Source organism: Papio anubis, chromosome 5, assembly GCF_008728515.1.
Source record: "Papio anubis isolate 15944 chromosome 5, Panubis1.0, whole genome shotgun sequence".
Classification (NCBI taxonomy): domain Eukaryota; kingdom Metazoa; phylum Chordata; class Mammalia; order Primates; family Cercopithecidae; genus Papio; species Papio anubis.
In genome coordinates, this window is record NC_044980.1 from 117,279,675 (window position 1) to 117,305,021 (window position 25,347).

Here is a 25,347-nt window from a genome sequence, read left to right on the forward strand (position 1 = left end):
GAGAAATCTCTCTCTTCCACACTTAGAACCCTAAGTGTAATTTTTAGGTTTATTAAGTGGAGCCACCCAGACATGTAACATGGTACCCACTGTTTACTCAAGCTGGGAGGTTGTATTTAAAACAAAAGCTGCCTAAACTGAGTTAAAAATAGATAATAAATGTGACTGTTGGTCTTGGCCATATCTTTACCAATGTGACCAAATTCTGTGAGATTGAATCACCAGGGCTCAGTCTGTGATATTCAAGACTATAATCCAACAGAGAATCCTGGCCAAAAGAAAAGCAGCTGGTGACATTGTAGAGAGTGTGTCTGAGCCTCTACCATGTGCTAAACATTCCAAGCACTTGATATTGACATTGTCTCATTTAATCTTCATAACTCTTTAGGATGCTTTTCCTGAAATTTCTCGTATTATAAGCCCTATTTTATAAAGGAGGAAATTAAGTCTTGGATAGCTTAAAGTTCCCCAGCTAGTGATAGGAGAATCCAGGTATGAGTCCTGGTCTTTTGGTCTCTTGGAGTCAAAATACTTGAAGATGCCTTATGTCCATTTGATTTGACCACTGGCATTAGTTTTGGAAAAGACAGGACGTGTATCTTTACTTTTTTATTGCTTAAAAATTTCAACAGAAATCACTATAACTAGCTCCATCTCAGGGAAGTGAATGAACAACAACAAAAAAATATCTTATCCTCTTTAAGAGCAAAAGAAAGTGGAAAAGTAATCAACATTTACTAGGTCTCTTAAATACATACACACAGACAACAACCCTTCAAGGTGGGCATTTTTATCTGCATTTTGTAGATGAGGAAAATAATGCTCAGAGAGGATAATGATTTGTTAATTTCATCCACCTCAGTAGCAGCAGAGCTAGACTCAAACTGAGATCTGCTTTGTCCCAAATTGCATACTGAAACCTGGGTTAGAATAGAACTTCAAATCTATGAAGATTTGATGAATGACTAGAACTGTCCCAAATGCAGTCCTGACATTGTTGAATTTAGAGACATTGCTATTTTTTGTTTTAATTTTTTAGAGATAGGGTCTTACTCTGTTGTACAGGCTAAAGTGTAGTAGCACAATCATAGCTCACTGTAGCCTCCAACTCCTGGGCTCAAGGGATCCTCCTGCCTCAGTCTCCCAAGTAGCTGGGACTATAGACCCACACCACCTCATCTAGCTAATTCTACTTATTATTTTTTGTAGAAATTGGGTCTTGCTTTATTGTCCAGGCTGGTCTCAAACTCCTGGGTTCAATTGATCTTCCCACCTTGGTCTCCCAAAGTATTTGGATTACAGGTGTGAGCATACAGTGCCAGGCCTAGAGACATCACTATTTAAATCTTCTAATCCAAAGCCTTCCAAAGAAAAAATAAGGAAGTAATCTTAAAATCATTATTCTCAGTTTCTCATGAGGGAAAGCAGAATAAATATGTTGGTTTCCCCATGGTTGTTTGAGGTTTCATGTAAACCATGACATATATCTGCTAGATCATAAGGAACTTAAAGTGAAAATAACCAAGATAACTAGGAAGTATAGTAATAAGATTTGGCAATGAACTATAGTTTAACACTTTTTGCTGTGGGATTTCTCACTATTCAAGGTCAGTGTGCCCCCTAAAATCTCCCTGCCTTTTCAGCAAATTAAGCAAATTTGCAAGGGTTGGTAGCTCCTCATTGTAGCCTTTTCCTTTTTCCTTTGTTATTAGAATATTTCCCTAGGAGAAAGTCAGTGTCAGATGCAAAAATGATATAATGTGCAGTTTTGCAGAAACAAAAGATGTGCTGTGGAATACATATTAAGCAAACACCACAGTAAGCCAACGAACATTGAATGAATACATGAGATGAATACATAGTGAATAGCATTTTGCATTTATAAGTTCCTTTTTATTAAAATAGTAAACAGCCACATGACCTTGAATATAGCCCTTAGGATTGCAGTAGAGCCAGCTTTGACAGCAAAAATACTGCAGTTCTAGAGAGACAAAAAAGTGCTAAAATTGATCAATGCCCCAGGTACGGTTGATGAAAGTTTTACATAAGAGGAAATAACTACTTCAATCTGAATATCATATGCAAAAGTTCAAATCAGCTGCCCAAACTAGCAGCCATATTATCAAAATGGAGAGTCAACTTCGCTATGAATTATATGTCTTTATCTTATAATTAATTGTAAGATGTAACATCAAGTATTATTCTCCATACAAAGCTGATGGTCACTATTAAATGTTACCAAACTCCAAAAGCTAGAATGCCTAGGAGCAAAGAACAAGATTTTCACATACGCATTTGTTATACTGTTCATAGCAAATGGTTTCAAATTCCTTAACCAGAGTCGGGGGAAGTGTCTAAACACAGGAGCCTTCAGTTTGGAAAGAGTACACCATTTTAAATACCATATGCTCTTGTGGTCACAAGTATATTTGTCACAGTACCAAGAAGGCTGAAAGTTGAGTTCCTGAATTACTGCAACATAAAAGTCTTCTAGTGTTAGCAATTTTTCATCTTGCTCAAATAAATTGTATAAGTATATTTGCCCTATAAAATGGCAGAAAACCTGATACTCTGACTGTACATTCTGTGTTGGATTATCAAGACTGAATGGTTGATGTCTTCCCACCTTAAGAATAAACTACGAAGGAGTAACATCAGTGGGATGGAAGGCCAGAAGGTCCCAATGTTCTTCTCCCTCATAGAAACAAAGAAAAAATGACTACACGTCAACAAAAATAGTGAAGGAAGAGTTCTAGAGTACAGCAAAGGAGCAGCAGAAACCCTGTGGAGCACAAAAACCAAGGATGGCTGCTTAGAATAGGGTAAGAAACACCTCATCTGTGCCACCCCACGCCCCAGTCAGGATCAGCTTCAAACCTGGAGGAATGTGCCCCTGAGGGCAAACAGTGAGCTGGAGGACCCCTGTTGTCCTCATCACCCCTGCAGACACCTCAAGTCTTCACCACTGGGGATCCCTGCAGTTTTCACTAGCACTGAGCTCAACTCAGGGAGCTTACTCACAACCAAGTGGGATTTATCCCTGGAATGCAAAGTTGGTTTAACATAACCTAATCAATCAATGTGATATACCACAGTAACAGAAAAAAGACAAAAGCCCCAAAATCATCTCAATAGATGCAGAAAAAACATTTGGCCAAGTTCAGATCCTTTCTTGATAAAAGCTGCCAATAATTTAGGTATAGGAAAGGAAATTTCTTCAACATAATAAAAACCATTATAAAATGCTCACAGGTAACATCATTGTCAATGGGGGAAAACTGAAAGACACGAAACTGTAAAACTTCTAGGAGAAAATGTAAAAGAAAATTCCTTGACTTTGGCCTTGGCAATAATTTCTTGGACATCACACAAAAAAACTCAGGCAAAAAAAAAAAAAAAAAAAAGCAAAGATAAACGAGTGGAACTAATACATCAGACTAAAAATCTGCATAGCAAAGGAAACAATCAACAAAATGAAAAGGCAGTCTACAGACTGAGAGAAAATATTTGCAAACCACATATCTGACAATGAGTTAATATCCAAAATATAAAGGAAACTCATATAAAAAAACACAAATTTTAAAATGGACAAAGGACTTGAATAGATATTTCACCAAAGAAGACATATAGATGTCCAATAAGTATATAATGAGATGCTTAATATCCCTTATTATTAGAGAAATGCAAATAAAAACCATAAGATATTAGTTGACACCTGTTAGCATGGATATTACCAAAAAGGCAAGCAATAACAATTATTGGTGAGGGTATGGAGAAGAAGAAACCCTCACACACTGTTGGTGGAAGTGTAAATTGGTACAACCATTAGGGAAAATAATATAGAGGATACTCAAAAAATTGAAAATAGAACTGAATGGTTAACCCAGCAGTCACTTTTCTGGATATACTCAAATGAAGTGAAATATGTTGAAGAGGTATATGAGCTCCCAAATTTACTGAGCATTATCCACAATAAAAGATACAGAAACAACCTAAGTGTCTGTCAATGGGTGAATGGATAAAGAAAAATGTTGTACATATACAATGAAATATTATTCAGTCTTAACAAAGAGAGAGATCTTGGCATTTGCCACAACAGAGATGAACCTGGAGAATGTTACACTAACTGAAATAATCCAGGCACAGAAAGACAAATACTGTATAAACTCACTTACATGCAGAATATTGGCAAAAGTTGATATGCAAAAAAAACAATGTAAAATGGTGGTTACCAAAGACAGGAGGGAGAGTTTGGGGGAGGCTGACAGGGGAGAAATGTAAAGTCATGGGGAAATATAGGTCAAAGGACATAAAGTTGCAGTTACATAGGATGAATAAGTCTAGTGATCTAGTGTATAGCATAAGGACTATAGTTAATCATATTGTGTTATATACTGGAAATTTAGGTGACTCACCACAAAAAAAGGGGGGGGGTGGATAACTGTGAGATGATGGATTTGTTAATTGGCTTTACTGTAGTATGTCACTATGTATATCAAAACATGATGTTGTACACCTTAAATATATACAATAAAAATAAAGACACATATAACAAAAAGAAGAAACTCTCACATTTTCTCTCCTATGCAATCTGAGCTTTTTGCTTTCTTCTATTTTTTGGGTTTTTTTCATTTGTTTGTTTTGCCCATTTGCACTAACATAAGACAACACTGTAAAAAAATATATTCACAAGAGACTTGCATTAGCTCTTATTCAGAAAGCTGAATAGAGCCAATTTCTAGGGCAGAGCTGCTTCCTCTTATAGAAAACTCAATCTTATTTTAATTTTTAAAGAGTGGTCCTACTGGGCAGTAGCCTATTGAACCACCATTGTGTGTGTGAATTTCATGCCTTCAAAGTTGCACACTAGAGAGTCTTCTGGAGTGAAGTTTGTTTATTTGCAGCTCAAGTACTGCCAGGACAGCACTAACAACATCCCTATTGGGTCCTCCAAGTACTTGCGCCTCATCTCCCCTGTGCCTGACCCCTATAGAGAAGGAAGAGAGTAAACTCCTTGGGCATTGTCCTAATTCTCTAAATTCAACACCCCATTTGGAATGCAAAGCTACAAATTCCAATCCCTGGATGCCCACTCAAAAGCTTTTGAAATGCAACTTTGCTTCTCCATTTGAGGCTTCCCTGCCTTTTATGATGGAGGTGATGGATAATGCTGACCTACAGAAATTAATTAGTATAATTCACTGGAAGGCTTATTGCTAACATCATTATAATTCTTCCCCATAGGAGTCATTTGATTATTGCCTTTCTTGCCAATAAAAATTAAAATAGCTAGTTACTAGTTGCAGATCATTAACCCATTTCAGTCTTTACCATTATACAGGAATGCAGTGTGGAGGACATCAGGACCCTGACCCCTATGACTCATCCTCTCTCTCTGCATAGAAATGAATTCCGTCATATCCATGAGCCCAATACCAAGGATATACAGACCGCAGAGGGAGGGCTAGCTACGTTTCCTACAACTGCTCAGAGTTGTGGAACACTCAGGGGATACTTCCTTCACTATTTCTCTGAGTATCTTAAGAAAAATACACAGAATTGAGCAGGAAGAATGAGTTAGCTGCCAAATCCGAAATATTCTCAGTGTCACTGAAGGTCGGTTATATGGAGCATCATATGCCTGAGCAGGTAGTTTATAAACAAGCAACTATATTAATAGTAATTAATTAGTTAATTAATTACTAATTAACTAATTACTAATTGATTAGTTAATTAATTACTAATTAATTAAATGACTTCTAAACACACCACTGTCCAGTGGGAACAGCTCCTGATCCACCCTCGAGCTCATTCTTTATACAAAGTGTATTTCACATTCTATTGCGAATACTCTGCAGTTTTTTCAAAGTTGTGTCATAATCGCAATTCACAAAGCTGTGCTTCTGTAGGCTCCATATTATTTGTACATGTGTGAAAGATCTTTGTGCTTATTGTGAATGAGGATTCAGAAGTGTGTTTTACTGGATTAAACTGGATTTATGGATTTCACACATGCATAAATAGTGAAGCAGAAAAGCTCACTTAAAGTAGTTTTGCAAGTTGGAAAAGCATAAACCATTAATAAGTGGTTACCAGTTAATTTTTATTTTTCCTGACTCTAAAAGACCTATTTAGATTATTGATATTCACATTACTTTCTTCAGCCCAGTGTTTCTGGGGTCTAGATCTAATCTAGTTTCATGATAAGTTTTACCAAACCCCTTTACTTTGTTCTCCTCTAAAAGAGCTCTCTCATTGTATATACATTCCATCTGAAGTATATATGTCACAGCTGGATTTCAGGAAGAAATTTTTACCTATGAAGTTAATTGCACTGGCCTTTCTCCCAAAAGAAATCTAGTATGGTCACCCTCAGGGTGACTCTTGAGTTTGTATGCAATCATCACGTGTCAATGGTATTAAATTCAAATGAAATGATGTGAGATGAGTTGAGAAAAAATGACATTGAAGTCTGTGTCTGAGAAAACTAATCTAAGCTATTCTTCACTTCCATAAATATTTATATGTTTATTACCCCCGGAATTTAATAACCATAGACTCCGAGAGAATTACTTTACAAAAAAAAAAAAAAAAAATCAAGGACTGTCCTAGCAGAAACCGCAATAGATTGAGACTTCTGTGACGTGTACTTCTAAAACTGTTGTTAGTTTCCAATATTTTTTTAAAATGGTGAGCATGATATTAGGCACACACTGACTCAAAATCATTATGTGCCAGGTCTAAAATACTTTTAAAAGAAGTACGTGCATGCTGCAAAAATCACCATCCTTGGCACCTGAACACTAACCTTCCAGCCCTAACTCTACCATTAAGGAGATCTATAGCTGTATATACTTCATCTGACAGAAAATTAGTTTTTACAAATAAAAAATAGACAGGTGAATAACAGCCTGATGTACATCTGTGACTGGGGAAGTCTACATATTACAGTGTTCCTTCACTTTTTAAAATACAGTGGAAGAGTACCTTAAAACTCTTGGTATAACAGAACTGATTCCATATTGCTGGTTTTGCTGTGGCCAAGTATGTACATTTTTACACTCTAACATAGAAACCCTTCATCTCAACAATTGTATCTGAATCCCAAAGCTATTTGTAATAGGTTTCTACTCTATTTGACCACTGGTTCTTGTATGCTTAATACTTTTTGTCAGTTCTTTCAGAGTAACACAGGAGCAGTGAGTGGTAGAAAAAAGTGTAGGCTTTGGGCTTAGGCAGACCTGGGTTCAAATCCCAAGTCTGCCACTTAGAAACTGGGTGTCACTGGGCAAGGCCATTATTTCCTTGCCCATCATTTTTCTCATCATTTGTCAAACAAGGGTAGCATTAGTATTTATTTCATAGTTATTGATGAAGAATTGTTAAAAATTATGTACTGAAGGCACATTTGTAAAGTTCAGCTCTGTTAGTGTTCCACAAAAGCATTTATTATTAATAAAATAAAGCAAAAATTATGGAGATTTAGTAACTAAAGAACAAATCATCCTGGCATGGTGGCTCATACCTGTAACCCCAGCACTTTGAGGGCTGAGGCAGGAGAATCCCTTGAGCCCAGGAGATCAAGACAGGCCTGGGAAACATGGCAAAACCTCATCTCTACAAAAAATACAAAAAAACTAGCTGGGTATGGTAGTGTGTGCCTGTAGTCCCAGCTACTTGGGAGCCTGAGGTTGGAGGATGAGCTGAGCCCAGGAGGTCGAGGCTATAGTCTCACTTGGTCACTTCAGCATAGGTGAGCAAGTGAGATCCTCTCTCAAACAAACAAACAAACAAAAAGAATAAATGAATTACTGCATTTGTTTAAGACATGAAAATAACTTCTTTCTGACTGTGTGATGAATTCTACTTTCCAGTGTCAAACTAAGGCTTTTTGACTGATATTCTAAAGTTTTTGTGAACATATTGAAATGATAATTTCTAGAAAACATCTTTCTACTTGGCATAAGCAAAGTTATTTTTAGGCAACTTGACTAAAAACCAGAAGAGAAGAAATATGTTTCCCCTCACCTGGTTTGTTTTACTAGGAAAATGGTTACATGTTTCACAGATACAATGCACTAAGAGCTCAGATTTCACAGAAATTTAGTCTGTGTGTTGCTGGAATTGCAGACAATGGGGATGTGAAATAGCTGTGTTCCTGTAATTCACTTTGCATCTCATTTAGAGAAAAATGAAAACAAATTGAAATCTCACATAAAATAGAATACGAAATAACTAGAGTGAAAATAATGTCAGACAGTGAGGCTGTATTCCATTCAACGTTAAGACTGTGGGCCTTGCAGTCAGTCAATCCTACCTCAGCGACCTTGGAATTTTCTGCACTACACTTTTTCCTCATCTGTAAAATGGGGTAAAAGGGATATGTACCTTATAACACTGTTATACGAATTAAATGAAACAATACGTGAACTATGCCTGAAGCTTTGCCTGAAGTTTCTGTAATCAGGATACTCATAGCTGTACTCAGACTGAATGCTTTTATTTAGAAGGGAGTTGGTTGTAGGCTGGGTGTGGTGGCTCACGCCTGTAATCCCAGCACTTTGGGAGGCCAAAGCAGGAGGATCACTTGAGGCCAGGAGTTCAAGACCAGCCTGACCAACATGACAAAACCCTGTCTCTACCAACAATACAAAAATTAGCCAGATGTGGTGGCACACACCTGTAATCCCAGCTAATCAGGAGGCCAAGGCAGGAGAATTGCTTGAATCCAGGAGATGGAGATTGCAGTGAGTCGAGATTGTGCCACTGCACCGAAGCCTGGGCAATAGAGCAAGACTCCATCTCAAAAATTGAAAAGGGGGTTGGGGGTAGTCGGTTGCCAGAGAGTCCCCAAGGGTCCTCAGGACTCTAATTGTGTTCGTTATCCATTGCCAAATGACAGACTACTCCAAAATGTAATGGCTTAAGTTAATAATTATTTATCAGCTCACAGTTTCTGTGGGTCGTGAATTCAGGAAAAATTCAGCGGGGGCCGGCGGGGAGGTTCTAGCTTGGAATTTTTCACGAGGCTGTTGTTAACATGGCAGCCAGATGGCAGTTATCCTGATCCCCGAAGAGCTGGAAGATCTGTTTCCAAGATGACTTACCTGAGCTAGCAAGTGAGAGCCCGTCCTTGGCAAGAGGCCTCAGTTCCTTGACACATAAACATTTCTATGGGATGCTTGAGTGTCAACTTCCCTCACAGCAACTGATCTAAGAGAAATCAAACGAAAGTGGCCATGTTTTCTGTGACTTAGTGTCCCAAATCACACATACATCGTCATTTCTGCCATTTTCTATTGGTCGGTAGAACAACCTGGTTCTGTACAAAAGTCCTGTGGGAGCTCCACTCAGTAGCAGGAGCACCAGGAGACAAGCCCAACTGGGGCCATCCTGGAGGCTGGCTCCCACACTGCTACCTTTCTGGAATTGAACCCAAATTTCTCTTTTTGAGAAGTTTGCAGCTCCTTCTGATAAAAGAATAAATTACCTTAAATTTTCTAGCATGGAAACATAGTGTTTCCTCAATATTATTGCACCAGGTAAGCAATAGGCTTGTGTTTAAGAAGATATGTTATATGAAAGCCACATATCTTTAAAAGTGTTACAATCTTTTAAAGCAGTGAGACGCTCGCTGCAGGAGACCCTAGGTAACAGTTTTCATCACTCCCATTTCTGGCTCTTCCCAGAATAGTCATTCATAGAATGGAATGGCAGGATTCATGGCTCATCCAATTTTAAATGTTTTCCTTGCTCTGTTCATTCGTCATCTCCATCCCTATCTGTTTAAATCTGTATATGATGCTGAAGGGCCAGAAGGAATAAAGCTAGGACCCATGCTTAAAATGGAATTCATTCTTAAAGGCCAACCCATCAGCAGAATACAGACCTTTGCCCATATATTTCCATCACTCCTCTACTGATAAAATATCGGAAGAAAGCAGCTAGACATCAGCTTGATCATACCATTTTGAAGCTTCCAGATGCAAAAAGAGGAATTACTCTTTAAAAACAGTGAATTACTGGACAAAGGGAGCTGGGGGATTCAGACATTCAAGGCAACACAAAGAAAGTATTTAACATAACTTTTTAAAAAATCAATTTTGTTGACTCTTGTTTTTTTTTTTTTTTTTTTTTTTTTTTTTTGAGACAGAGTCTCATTGAGACAGAGTCTTCCAGGCTGCAGTACAGTGGCTCCATCTCGGCTCACTGCAACCTCCATCTCCTGGGTTCAACTGATTCTCATGCCTCAACCTCGTAAGTAGCTGGCATCATAGGCACCTGCCACCACACCCGGCTAATTTTTGTATTTTGTTAGAAACAGGGTTTCACCATGTTGGCCGGCCTGGTCTTGAGCTCCTGACCTCAGGTGATCTGCCCACCTCAGCCTTCCAAAGTGCTGAGATTACAGGTGTGAGCCACTGTGCACAGCCTGACACATAATTTAGATATAATAAGCCTCATCCATTTTAAGTGTACAATTGGACAAATTTTATCAAGTTGTGTGTGTGTGTGTGTGTGTGTGTGTATATGTGTCTCCAGATCTAGCAGAACAATCAAATCTAGAATATTTCCTTCACTCTCAGAAAGTTCCCTTGGCCTTGACCTGGTGTGGTGGATCACGCCTATAATTCCACCACTTGGGGAAGCCAAGGTGGGTGGATCACTTGAGCCCAGGAGATCAGCCTAGGCAACAAGGTAAAATTCTGTCTCTATAAAACATATATACTATTTGGGCATGGTGGCGTGTGCTTGTGGTCCAAGCTACTTGGGAAGCTGAGGTGAGAGGATCACTTGAGCCCAGGAAGACGAAGCTGCAGTGAGCCGAGATCACATCACTACACTTCAGCTTAAGTGACACAGCAAGACTCTGTCTCAAAAAAAAAAAAGAAAAGAAAAGAAGAAAAGAAAGTTCCCTTGAGCCCGGGGCAGTCCATACCCTCTCTGTTTCCACAACTAGACAACCACTGATCTGCTTTCTGTTGCTATCCATTACTCTGCATTTTCTAGAATTTCATATAAATGCAGTCATTTGTGTTTGGCTTCTTTTGCTTAGCATAATACATTTATATTTCATTCATGTGGTTTTATCAATGGTTCATTCTGTTTCATTTGCTGAGTAGTATTCTATCGTATGAGTGTACTGAAATCTTTTAATCTGTTTGCCTGTTTTTTCCAGTTTGGGGCAGTAAAGCTTCTATGAATATTTGTGTTGAGGGACATATGTTTCCATTTCTCTTAACTAAATACCCGTGAAAGGAATAGCTAGGTCATATGGTCTGTGTATATTCACCATTTAAAACACTGCCAAACAGATTTCCAAAATGGTTCTACTGTTTCACATCTTACCCAGAAGTCTATGAAGATTCCACATCCAATGTAACTTTTTAATTTAGGTTTCTGGGGAACTACAGTGGATTCTGTCAGTATTCAGCCAAGAAAGGCAACTACGGAGTAAGAATAAAGCCACTATTAAAAATCCTAAAAGTGACAAGAAACACGAACTTTATTTTTTGGGCTTTGTGGGCTGCCGAGCTCTCCCAAGGTGTCTATGCAGCTGCACGTGCTGCATTTAATGCAATAGCAGCAAAGACAGGTCACTGCATAGACAAGGTCTCTCTTCTCATGAACTTTCAGTAAAGGAAATTCCATTTGGAATGGAATGGTGGGTACAAATAGCTAAACTAAATTAAACTGAGCTAAACCAAATCCTGTCCCTCCTTCCTATGTTTGTGGAGTTTTGTTTTCCATTGACCTTCTGCATTCCATGACTCTCTAGGACAACATTCTATGGGAAATTAATTAAACAGCATAGTTTACAATGCCTTGCCATCCTTGTCTGTACTTGAAATGCACTAAAGGAGCACTAGGCATCCATTCATTCTAGCTCTTACTCATCTACAAGTTACACTCATGGCATTAGCTTTAGCAGAAGAAATGATCATGTCTCCAGAACATTGAAAGCAATATAAAATAGACTCTTGCCCTAGTCCTATCACAAGAGATAGAAACATTTCCAAACAGGTTTATTTGAGCCTGATAACTTTCCTAGGACAGTTGTAAGTAGGAAGAGCAGCGGCCAGAGGACGTTGAGTAAATCACTTCATTTCTTTATTAAATGTGAGTGATCATAGTGTAAGCCCTGTCTTGAAGTAAAGAAGGGCTCCAGGTTTGGACTGAGGCGAACCTGTGTCAAAGTTTCAGCTCCACTTTACTGATGGTGTCACCTTGGCCAAGTCACTTAACTTTTCTTGGTCTCTGTTTTCTCACTTACCAAACAGCAATGGTGAGGTTTACCTTGCAAAGTAGCTGTGAAAATGAGGGAAAATATGTATAAACCAACCAGCCAATTGCAAGCATGTAGCAACTCAATAAAATGTAAGTAGGTTTGCTCACAGGGTTTTTCTAAAAATGAAATGAGAGTTCAAAAATGCCATGGTACCCTATCTCCAAAAAATGCTGTTTTTGTGAATAACTGGGAGTTGGGCTCTGAATATATCACCAAAAGTTATTCATAGATAAGTCTGCCAGAAAGTAGATGTAATCTTGGGACAGTCATGTAAAGAAATGACACTTTCTTGTGGACTTTTAGCAGGTACCCCTGACTGTCTTCCTTTTCTGTCCAAAGCCCTCCCAGGCCTCCAGTTACATTCTGAATAAGATTCAAAGCTTAGAATTCAGTCTCCTAGATCTACCAGATTCAGCCCTGATGTGTCCACTGTGCTTTGTCTAGCCCGATGGGCTCTCTTGTTCCTAAAACATTCTGAGCCACTAGACCTCACAGCCTTTGCATTTTCTGTTTCCTCTTCAAGAGCAAACTCCACCCCCACATATCCATGATTCTCTTCACCAAACCCTGCTTGAATGCACCCCTCAACATTGGTCTTTCCTGACCCCTATCCAAGAGAGCACCCTCACTCATTCCTCTCTGTCCTCTTATCTACTTCATTTTTCCTCATAGCTTTTCTCACTACCTAACCTTAAGTTACATATCAATTAATTAACATGTAACTTTTATGTAAGTCCCATGATAGCAGCGACTTTATTCATTTCTGAATCTCCAGAACAATGCCTAGGACATAGTAGGTCTGTGTTACATCTGTGGTGATTTATTTTGAAATAATTTAGTGTGAGAAGTGTGATATGACGAATGTGGGAATAAGCTAATCCTCAAAAGGATTAATACCTGAGGGCTACTTTATTATCATAAGAAGTGTTAGAACTTCATTGGGATTGGTATAACTTCATTGGGATTGTACGGTGTTTGAGACATATAACTGGCTGGGAGTGACGTGCAAGGACTCAGTGCTCTTAAATGACTTGGATAAATCAACTCTCTCTCTCCATTGCTGCACTAGAGGGCCAAGTTTGCCTCTTCCCACCCTTTCCCATAGAGGATCCATTGGCTTGTCAGGAGAAAAGACTGAAAACACTCCTGGAAGAAGCTACCGTGTGCTTCATAGAGGACCTTTTCCATACAAGAGGCTGGTCAATGTGCCTAATGTGGGGGAGAGAGAGAGAAAAAGAGAAAGAGAGGAGTTCAGAGCTGCACACTGGACCTGCTGGCTCATAAATGTCTGTAAGAGTGATGAACTCTGCTCAGAGATGTACCTTCATTGCAAGACGTCACCTTATAAGTGAGTCTGCAGGCTGGGTATGGGCAGACCTTGCTGGTTTCCATCCTCTGGAGGCTAAGGATTTTCCTCAGGAAAACCTGACATTCACGATGTTTATACACATCAAGCAAATCAAAATAAGTTCGGCTTTCATGGTAATAGCACTCAGTAGAGATATATGAAAAAAGAATAAATGAATCAATGACTGTTTTTCCTCAATCTTCCAGGGTAAATTACAGTGTGGATTTGACACTAAAATCTTTAACGATGTTGTCTACTTGAAACCAGGCTTTTTTTTTTTTTTTTTTTTTTAAGGGAAAGCTCATTGACCTTGTTTTCCTTCTGTGTCTTCATTGTTGCTCTGTTCTTTCTTCTGTGAAATAAAAGTCGGTCACATTTGCTGGCAGTCCTCCTAATCAAACCTCAGCTGGGAGGAGGCCTCAGCTTTGGCTGTGCTGTGGCTTACTGTCAGTTCTGTCTTTAACAGTCTCGCCATGACCTGGGGGAAGAAAATGTATTTCAAATCTCTATGTCAGGAGGCAATAACTTTCTGCTCTGCTCTAACCCGTCACAAAAGCCACAGCAAGTGACTCCCACAAGTTTTTCCCAATTTACCTCTGTCATTGATTCAGTGACACTGGGGAATGTTCCTTTAAAAAAAATTTTTCACTAGTGGGATCATATAAGACAGTCTCTCTCCCCCCAATTTTTTCCATGTACCAAATAAGAAATTGTGGTTCCTCCATAAGAACACCTGGTTGTAATATAATCTACATGTTTCTTAGAAGTCTTTTGACTTGTTATACAGTTGTTCATTGAGGAAGAACTGTGTGAGCCAAAAAGAGACCACATCAACAGTTTTGCAGTCAGGGACACACCTGGGGCTCACTGCCGCGCCCGGTGCTCAGAGGCCTCTGTGAAACACTCAGTTGGAATAACCTGACTCCACCAGGTCAGGTACTCCCACCAAAGAGCAACCTGGCTCTCTCAGCAGCAACAGCCCAGTATCTAAATGTCTGAATCATTTAAACATTGTCATTGAGTCCCGTGGGCAAAAGCGTACTTACCCTCTAGCTTGGTGATATACACAGGCACCTACAGAAAAGACTTGTTATCAAGATTCTAGCTTTGCTCAAAAATGCTATCACAACCCATGAATACAATACTGAATCAACGAAGTTTAGAAACTGCCCTTAATTATTTTATTATTATTATTTTTATTTATTTTGAGACAGAGGCTCGCTTTGTCACCCAGGCTGGAGTGCAGTGGTGTGATCATAGTGCACTGCAGCCTCTATCTCCCAGGCTCAAGCAATTATCCTGCCTCAGCCTCTCAAGTAGCTGGGACTACAGGTATGTGCCACCACACCCAGCTAATTTTTATATTTTTAGTAGAGATGGGTTTTTGCCATGTTGCCCAGGCTGGTTTTGAACTCCTGACCTCAAGTGATCCTCCCGCTTCAGCCTCCCAAAGTGCTGGGATTACAGATGTGAGCCACCATACCTGGCCCCCTATTTCTTAACAGGTGAAAAAAGCCGTATCCCCAAGTTTCCATGATAAAGAAGTTCTTCTCTGGGAAAAATTAAACAGAGAATAGCCAGGAGTTGCTTCCACAATTTATATACAGCAGATGATATGCACTAAGTTCATCTTTCCCACCAAGTGCCATTCACATCCCTTCCACAATTAGACAATGAGGGCTAGTGACCACTACCAACATGCACACAAGCATCATATGATAATGAAGCAAAACTTTTATATTCGAACAATCTGAATCATACATTGAATTGTTTCTCAGAACCAGGTTTGACCATTTACATAGTCTTATTTAACAGAATTACTACCAGTATGCTCAGCCAAAAAGGTGTGTTATATGGCCAAGCATCTCCTTTGTATTTGGACATAGGTAACACATAAAGGAGGACTGAAAAATTATACTTGGTGCAAAAAGTTATTTTAACAATAATCTTCAAGTGGATTTAATAATGTGATCCAGTATTAGTCAAGCATTGTGGCACACACCTGTAGTCCTAGCGACTCAGAAGGCTGCAGCGGGAGGATCACTTTAAGCCCAGGAGTCCAAGGTTGCAGTGAATTTGATCCTACCACTGCACTCCAGCCTGGGTGACAGAGTGAACCCATCTCTGAAAATAATAATAATAATAATAAATAATAGTAATAATAATGTCATCCAATAAACTCCTATTTCAACCACACAAATTGTTTATGTTTCTTTTAATCTAATTTTTTTCAAAACCATTGAGTACATATCTACAATAGTTTGGGCCATTTCCCCCTGCCATGTGCTGTTATTTCTCATAATCAAGAAGAATTAGAACATTTATTTTTAATCCCCTTGGTTCAACCTGGAGATTTCTTAAAAATCATGACTAAAGTTCTAGATTAGTTTAAAATTGATGTAAAATCCTGACATTGAACTTTTCTTCTCATTAGAGAGATTTCTTTAAAGTCCATAAATTGTGTTATTTTAAGATGTATACAACAATTTGTCTACAGATATTTTTATTATCAGAGATAGCTCCAAATTGGGATGGACATAGTTCCTTAGAGACCCTTTGCTAAACACCTGTGCCTTTTGAAGCCTTGAAAAATGCCCAAAAATTATTTTTTCCCTATCTTACCAGTAATTTTTTATTACAAAAATTATTTTTGACCAGTAACTAAGCTCAGTGAACTAGGTAGGCACATAGCCCAATTTTTTTTTCAACACTTAGAACGAATTCAGCTCTATTCTAAGCACTTTCAATATGGTGACTTATTTAATCCTCTTAACAACCCTATAAATAGGCACTATTATCTCATTATCTCCATTGTACTGACTAGGGACTTGAGGCCCAGGGAGGTTAAGTACCTTGCCACCGAGGTCCTATAACTAAAATACAGTGAAGCCAAGGAGTGGACCTAGATAGTCTGGCATGCAAACTGACCTCTTAACCACTTTTCCATACTAACTTCCTTCAATCTAGTGTATACAAATATTTACCAATAAAATAGCTACTTTAAATGCCTTATTAAAAAATGACTTTGGGATATCTATCAACAGTAGAATGAAAAAATAAAGGTTTTGTGTACTCATTTGCTGTACACTAAAATACACAGCAATAAATAAGAACTACTGATACATGCAGCAAGTTAGATGATTCTCACAAATGTAATATTGCATAAAAGAAGTCAGACAAAAAGGAGTACATACTTTTTATGATTTTATCCATATGAGGGTTTCTCAACATCAGCTCTATTGACATTCTGGGTGAGAGAATCCTTTGGTGTGGGGCATCTTCCTGTACATTGTAGGATGTTAGTAGCATCCCTGGTCTCTACCTAACAGATGCCAATAGTACCCCCACCCCAAGGCCCATTTAGAAAACTAAAAATGTTTCCAGACATTGCCAGATGTACTCTTGGGGATAAAACCACTTTCAGATGGGAGCCACTGATTTATATGAAGATCAAAACCAGTCAAAGCTAGTCTATGGCATTAGAGGCTAGAATAGTGCTCAGGGAGCCTTCTGGAAATGTTCTAGATCTTGATTTGAGTGAATGTTACATTTAAAGTTCATCAAACTGTACACTCAAGATACATACATTTTATTGTACATAAATTATATAAGACTTTTTAAAAATATTCTTTAAATTTAAGAAAATGTTAATTATTTGCTGAGGGTGGGATCATAAAAAGTACTTTGAGAACTCAGGAAGAAACAATTCTGTGGGAGATGAAAGATTCATGAAGGCTTCCAGGAGGGCAGGGGCCTGAGTAGGAAGGATCTGAAGAGCAGCGTAAGTGGAAGAGGGCAGGGTGTTCCAAACACGGGAGACAGCAAGGCCAAAGGCAGAGAAGCAAGATCATGCTCTATTCAGAGCATTTTGCCAGGTACTTTTTTTTTATGAATATAACCAAGGGAAATTCAAAATGCATGCTTGTGTAATATCCTTCTAGGGGGTAGGATCTAGGTCAATGCTGTGTTCAGGAGGGGATGGAATAATCACCATTTGGTAATGGTGAAAATTAAACCTTTGAAATTAAATAGGATGAAAACCACTGGGCATCTCAGCTCATTACCTCACTATTGCAGAATTCCCCACTGTCATCTATTCTTGCTATTTGTCCAGACTCATTACATCCCAGGTGGATGACGCTTCCGCTACATTTTTTCATAAGGCTAGTCAAAATAGAAATAAAACTCTCCTGGGAAGTTCCCTACCGTTTTTTCAGCCATCATTTTCTTTCAAGCCACTAATTACTGTTGGTTGCGTTATTCGTCATCATCTTTAATTGAGCATGAACAATGGCTCCACACTGTAAAGAAAATGTTAGAAGAGAGTTGTTTTATTGAAGCCAGAGGATTTGGAACTGACTTCAAGAGGAAAAATAATGAGAAATAGAAATTCTAGCAAAAATAAAGCGGCCACTGTTTTAACTCTACAGCATGCAGATCTTCCCTGTGCGGATGATCTCACACAGGGCATTCCAGGTCCTAAGTCCTGAGTATGAAGGGCTGCGAGGAGACCCCAGCCAGGCCCTACTCATGCTCATCATTACACAGGCGTACCTCAGAGACATTGTGGGGTTGGTTCCAGACTACAGCAATAAAATGAATATCACAATTAAACAGGTCACACTAATTTGTTTGTTTCTTGGGGCATATAAAAGTTATGTTTACACTATATTATTGGATATTAAGTGTACAATTGCATCATGTCTAAAAAAACAATGTACATACCTTAATTTAAAAATACCTTATTGCTAAAATATGCTAATGATCACCTGAACCTTCAGGGAGTTGGCATATTTTGCTGGTTGGTCTTTTTGCTAAGGATCTTGCCTCAGTGTCAATGGCTGCAGAATGATCAAGGTGGGGGTTACTGAAGGTGGGTGGCTGTGGCAATTTCTTAATATAAGGCAGCAATGAAGTTTGCCACATTGATTGACTCTTCCTTTCACAAAAGATTTCTCTATAGCACACAATGCTGTTTGATAGCATTTTGCCCATAGTAGAACTTCTTTCAAAGTTGGAGACAGTCTTCTCAAGCCCTCTTACTGTTTTATCAACTAAGTATATGGAATGTTCTAAATCCTTTGTTGTCATTTTACCAGTGTCCACAGCGTCTTCACCAGGAGTAAATTCTATCTCAAGAAAACACTTTATTTGCTCACATGTAAAAGGCAGTTGCTCATACATTCAAGTTAGGTCATGAGATTGTAGCAATTCAGTCACATCTTTACGCTTCACTTCTAATTCTAGCTCTCTTGGTATTTCCACCACATCTGTAGTTACTTCCCCCACCGAAGTTAGGAACCCCTCAAAGTCATCCATGAGGGTTGAAATCAACCTCTTCCAAACTCCTATTAATGTTAAATTTTTACCCCCTCCTATAAATCAAGAATGTTCTTTCTTTTTTCTTTCTTTTTTTTTTTTTTTTTTTGAGACACAGTCTCACTCTGTTGCCCAGGATGGAGTGCAGTGGCACGATCTCAGCTCACTGCAACCTCTGCCTCCCAGGTTCAAAGAATCCTCCTGTCTCAGCCTCCTGACTAGCAGGGATTATAGGCTCCTGCCAGGGCCCAGCTAATTTTTTGTATTTTTAGTAGAGATGGGAATTTCACCATGTTGGCCAGGCTGGTCTTGAACTCCTGACCTCAAGTGATCTGCCTGCCTTGGCCTCCCAAAGTGCTGGGGTTACAGGCATGAGCCACAGTGCCTGGCTAAGAATGTTTGTAATAGAATCTACAATGGCGAATCCTTTCCACAAGGTTTGCAATTTACTTTGCCCAGATCTATCAGAAAAATCACTGTCTGTGGCAGATAGCTATAGCCTTATGAATTTATTTCTTAAATAATAAGACTTGAAAGTTGAAATTACTTCTCAATCCATGGGCTGCAGAATGGGTGTCATGTTATCAGACATGTAAACAACATTAATCTTCTTGTGTTTCTCCATCAGAGCTCTTAAGTGACTAGGTTCATTGTCAATGAGCAGTAATATTTTAAAACGATTTTTTTCCTCAGCATTAAGTCTTAACAGTGAGCATAATATATTCAGTAAATCATACTATGAACAGACGTGCTGTTACCCAGCTTTGTTGTTCTATTTCTAGAGTACTGGCAGAGTAAGTTTAGCATAATTCATAAGGTCCCTAGGATTTTCAAAATGGTAGATTAGCATTGTATTCGACTTAAAGTTACCAGCTGCATTAGCCCCTAACAAAAGAGTCAGCCTGTCCTTTGAAGCTTTGAAGCCCAGCATTGACTTCTCTCTGACTAGGCAGGTCCTAGATGGCATCCTCATCCAATAGAAGGCTGTTTCATCTACATTGAAAAGCAGTTGTTTAGCGTCGCCACCTTCAATTATCTTAACTAGATCTTCTGGAAAACTTGCTACAGCTTCTACATCAGCACTTGCTGCTTCAACTTGCACTTTATGCTATGAAGAAGGATTATTTCCTTAAATCTCATGCACAGACCTCTGTTAGTTTCCAACTTTTCTTCTGTAGTTCCTTCATCTCTCTCAGCCTTCATAGAATTAGAAAATGTTGGGTCTGTGCTCTGGATTAAGCTTTGGCTGAAAGGAATGTTGTGGCTGGGCTGATCTTCTATCCAAATCACTGAAATGCTCTCCACATTAGCAATAAGGGTGTTTCATTTTCTTTTTTTTAAATTTCAACTTTTAGTTTAGATACAGGGGGTACATGTGCAGTTTTGTTACATGGGAATATTACACGGTGCTGAGGTTTGGGTTATGGATCCCAGCACTCAGGTAGTGAGCATAGTGGCCAATAGGTAGTTTTTCAACCCATATCCCCGTCCCTTCCCTTCCTCCCTCTAGTAGTCCACAGTGTCTATTGTTCCCATATTTATGTCCATGTGTGCTCGATGTTTAGTTCCCATTTATAAGTGAGAACAAGCAGTATTTGGTTTTCCATTATTGCTTTAATTTGCTTAGGATGATGGCCTCCAGCTGCATCCAGGACTGATACTCAGCATCATTTTATCATTTGTGTATTCACTGGAGTAGTGCTTTTAATTTCCTTCAATAACTTTTTCTTTCACTTCACAACTTGGCTATTTGGTGCAAGTGGCCTCGCTTTCTAAAGTGCCTTCCTCACTAAACTTAATCATTTCCAGCTTTTGATTTAAAGTGAGAAATATGTGTCCCTTCGTTTCACTTGAACTTAGAGGCCCTTATAGGGTGATTAATTGGCCTAATTTCAATAATGTTGTGTCTCAGGGAATAGGGAGGCCTGAGGAGAGGGAGAAAGGGGAACAGCTAGTCAGTGGAGCAGTCAGAACACACACATTTATCTGTCAAGTTTGCTGTCTTGTGTGTGCACGGTTTGTGATGCCCTAAAACAATGACAACAGTAACATCTAAGATCTCTAATCACAGATCACCACAACAGATAACATAATCATGAAAAAGTGTGAAATAATAGGAGAATCACCAAAATGTGACACAGAGACACAAAATGAGCACAGAGTGTTGGAAAAATGGTGCCAATAGATTTGCTCAATGCCAGGTTGCCACAAACCTTCAATTTTTTTTTTTTTTTTTTTTTTTAATGCAGTATCTGTGAAGCACAATAAAGTACAGAGCAATAAAACAAGGCATGCCTCTTCTGGGGGAAGGAAGGCCCCAGAGCTTAGACTGCAGAAGAGAGTGTAGCACTACTTTGTATACTGCTTCATGATATTTTCTATTCTATGAAGAGACCCCAAAACACTGCCTAGAGGGCAGGATAATCACCCTGCAGACTCCAAGAATTTATTTTTTTATTTATTTGTTATTGTTAACATTTTACAATTTACCTCTAATTCTTTTTTTTTTTTTTTTAATTTTAAGTTCTGGGATACAAGTGCAGACTGTGTAGGTTTTTTACATAGGTATGTGTGTGCCATGGTGGTTTACTGCACCTATCAACCCATCATCTAGATTTTAAGCCCCATGTGTGTTAGCTGTTTGTCCTAACGCTCTCATTCCCTTTGCCCCATAGCCCCCAACAGGCGCCAGTGTGTGATGTTCCCCTTCCTGTGTCCATGTGTTCTCATTGTTCAGCTCCCATTTATGAGTGAGAACATGCAGTGTTTGGTTTTCTCATCCTGCGTTAGTTTGCTGAGGATGATGGCTTCTAGCTTCATCCATGTCCCTCCAAAGGACATGATATCATTCCCTCTTATGGCTGCATAGTATTTCATGGTGTATATGTACCACATTTTCTTTATCCAGTCTATCATTGATGGGCATTTGGGTTGGTTCCACATCCTTGCTATTGTAAATAATGTTGCAATAAATGTACATGTGCATGTGTCTTTCTAGTAATGATTTATATTCCTTTGGGTATAGACTCAGTCATAGGATTGCTGGGCCAAATGGTATTTCTAGTTCTAGATCCTTGAGGAATCGCCACACTGTCTTCTAAAATGGGTTACATTCCCACCAACAGTGGAAAAGCATTCTTATTTCTCCACAGCCTCGCCAGCATGTATTGTTTCTTGACTTTTTAATAATCCCCATCTGACTGGCATGAGATGGTATCTCATTGTGATTTGGATTTGCATTTCTCTAATGATCAGTGATATTCAGCTTTTTTTCAAGTTTGTTGGCCTCATAAATGTCTTTTTTTGAGAAGTATCTGTTCATATCCTTTGCCCACTTTTTGATGGGGTTGTTTGTTTTTTTCTTGTAAATTTGTTTAAGTCTCTTGTAGATTCTGGATATTAGACCCTTGTCAGATGGGTAGATTGCAAAAATTTTCTCCCATTCTGTAGGTTGCCTGTTCACTCTAATGATAGTTTCTTTTGCTGTGCAGAAGCTCTTTAGTTTAATTAGATCCCATTTGTCAATTTTGGCTTTTATTGCAATTGCTTTTGGTATTTTCGTCATGAAGTCTTTGCCCGTGCCTCCTATGTCCTGAATGGTATTGTCTAAGTTTTCTTCTACAGTTTTTATGCTTTGGGGTTTTACATTTATGTCTCTTTCTTTCTTTTTTTTTTTTTTTGGAACAAAGTCTCACTCTGTCGCCCGGGCTGAAGTGCAGTGGCATGATCTCGGCTCACTGCAACCTCTGCCTCCCAGGTTCAAGCAATTCTCCTGCCTCAGCCTCCCAAGTAGCTGGGATTACAGGCACCCACCACCATACCCAACTAATTTTTTTATTTTTAGTAGAGATGGGGTTTCACCATATTGGCCAGGCTGGTCTCAAACTCCTGACCTCTGGTGATGTGCCTGCCTCCGCCTCCCAAAGTGCTAGGATTACAGGCGTGGGGTCCCATTCTCCCCATCTCTTTCATGTACTCCAATCAATTGAAGGTTTGGTCTTTTCATATAGTCCCATATTTCTTGGAGGCTTTGTATGTTCCTTTTCATTCTTTTTTCCCTAATCTTGTCTGCATGCCTTATTTCAGCAAGATGGTCTTCAAACTCTGATACCTTTTCTTCTGCTTGGTTGACTCAGTTATTGATACTTGTGTATGTTTCACGAAGTTTTCCTCTTGTGTTTTTCTGCTCCATCAGGTCATTTATGTTCCTCTCTAAACTGATTACACCAGTGCAGGACTCACACACTGTTATGGTTCTTTTCCATGGGAGCCTCCAATTGCCACTGCTTCTAGTCAGCCATCTTGGCCCCACATCTCTCGATTCCAAGATTTTAAATGATTGCAGGATTTTTTCACCAGAACAGTTATGTGTTTGTTTTCCCTGATTAAATTGTTACAGTTGAGGTTTATTTGAATCAGTGCCATGTCCTCACTTTTTCAAGTCCTCTGTTTCAGTTAGGATAATTTTGCAATAGGTAAAAAAATTACTCAGTTGAGAGTGGCATAAGCCACATAAACATTAATTACCCTCCCTATCAAGAAATCTGCAAACAGGCTGTAATGAGGTTGACCAGTATCAACACTATCAGCAAGCATGTTAACTTTTTCCATGTTTCCGATCAGGCATCCTCAGTACGTTGGTGATGTTTCCTTCATGGTTACAAGTTGCCTGTTCCAACTCCAAGCAGTGCATTCCAAAAAGCAATATCCAAAGCAAGAAGCAAGGAAGATAACAAATAGAGAGTTTTTCCTGTGTACCACTCCCTAATTTATGAGGGTAGAAAATTTTTCCCAGAAACTTTACATCACATTGACTAAGAACTGTCCTAGTCAGTCACTGGGCAAAGAGAAATGACATTTTCATTTTCATGATTGCCTTAAATTTACCATAATTCATTCCAGAGTTGGATGGAATTCACTATAACTGTCATAAAATGAGAAGTCTTTCACTAAGAAAAAAAGAGGAAAGAGCTGCTGGATGAGCAATCAAATGCCTTGGCCAGATACTGATTTTGCATTTATTTTCCTTGAATAGCCTCCAACCCACCTATATTGGTGGTATATACTCCACTATATAAACCCTGGTCCCAAGTTTAGATTATTGATTCCGTAAGTCACAAAGTTCAGATCTTACAATAGAATGTACATCTAGGTTAGATTCCTTAAATATTCAAAGTAGCCCTATTGGTACACTTAGTCATTTATTCAACAAATACTAATTAAGCCTCTTCTATGTCAGGCACTCCTTTGGGTGCTGAGCAGTGAACAAAAATGGCAATACTTCCTTTCTTCGTGGAATATATGTCAGAATGGGAGGAAGATGGGCATTAAGTGAAATAAAACATATTGCACACCAGATTGTGATGTCCACCATGGAGAATGATAAGAAAGGGATAGGGAGTGTATGGGGTGCAGGGCTGGAAATTTCCATTTACATTGGGTGATTAGAGAAGACTTCATGGAGAAGATGACATTTGAGTAAAGATGAATGTAGTCATGTAGGTGTCAGGACTGAGGGTGCAAAAGCTGTGAGGTGGGAGTGATCCTGATATGACAGCTAGGAGGCTGTGGCTGGAGAACAGCATGGGAGGTAGGCCAACCATTTTAAGGAACAAAATCAGAGAGGTCAAGTGGTCAGATCGCACAGATCTTATAGGTTGATGCAAAGACTTGGTCTTTTATTTTGAATGACACAGGAAGTGATTGGAGGGGGTTGGGTAGAGAGGTGACTTAATCTTGCTTAGATTTTTTTAAAAATCACTCTGACTGCTTTGAGGGGAAAAAAACTGTATGTGGAAAAGAGAAGAAGCAGAAAGATGGCTTCGGAGACCATTGCAATAAAACGGGAAAGTTAGTGGTTTAGGTCAGGCTGATATTAGCAGAGGCAGGGCTTTACTAGTGCATCAGATGTGGGGTGCGAGAAAAAGATAGGCTTCAAGTATGGCTTTGGGTTTGGAGCTTCAGTAAATGAAAGGATGGAGTTTTTATTTACGGAAATGAAACAATGTCAAGGAGCAAGTAGGGGGAAGGGGAAAATTAAGCATTCAGTTTTGCACATATTTAAGCTCAAGACACCTATTAGACATCCAAGAGGAGATGCTGCCTGTGTTGCATGGGTGAGTAGTCTGGAGCTCAGGGATGAAGAGAATGCAGTTCACATATACATGGCAAATAAAGTTGTAAAGTCCAATGAGATCATTAAGTATATGAGGTCAAATAGAGGATAAATGATCCAAGGATTAGGTCCTAGACATTTTAATGTTGACATACAACCAGAAAGAAGATGAAAAAAAAAGTCTCAGTGAGCCGTGAGGACTTCTAGCAGAGGGTAGTGTCTTAAGAGTGTTTCAAGTAAGGAGTGATCAACTTAAAAAAAACGCTGTTGATAGAT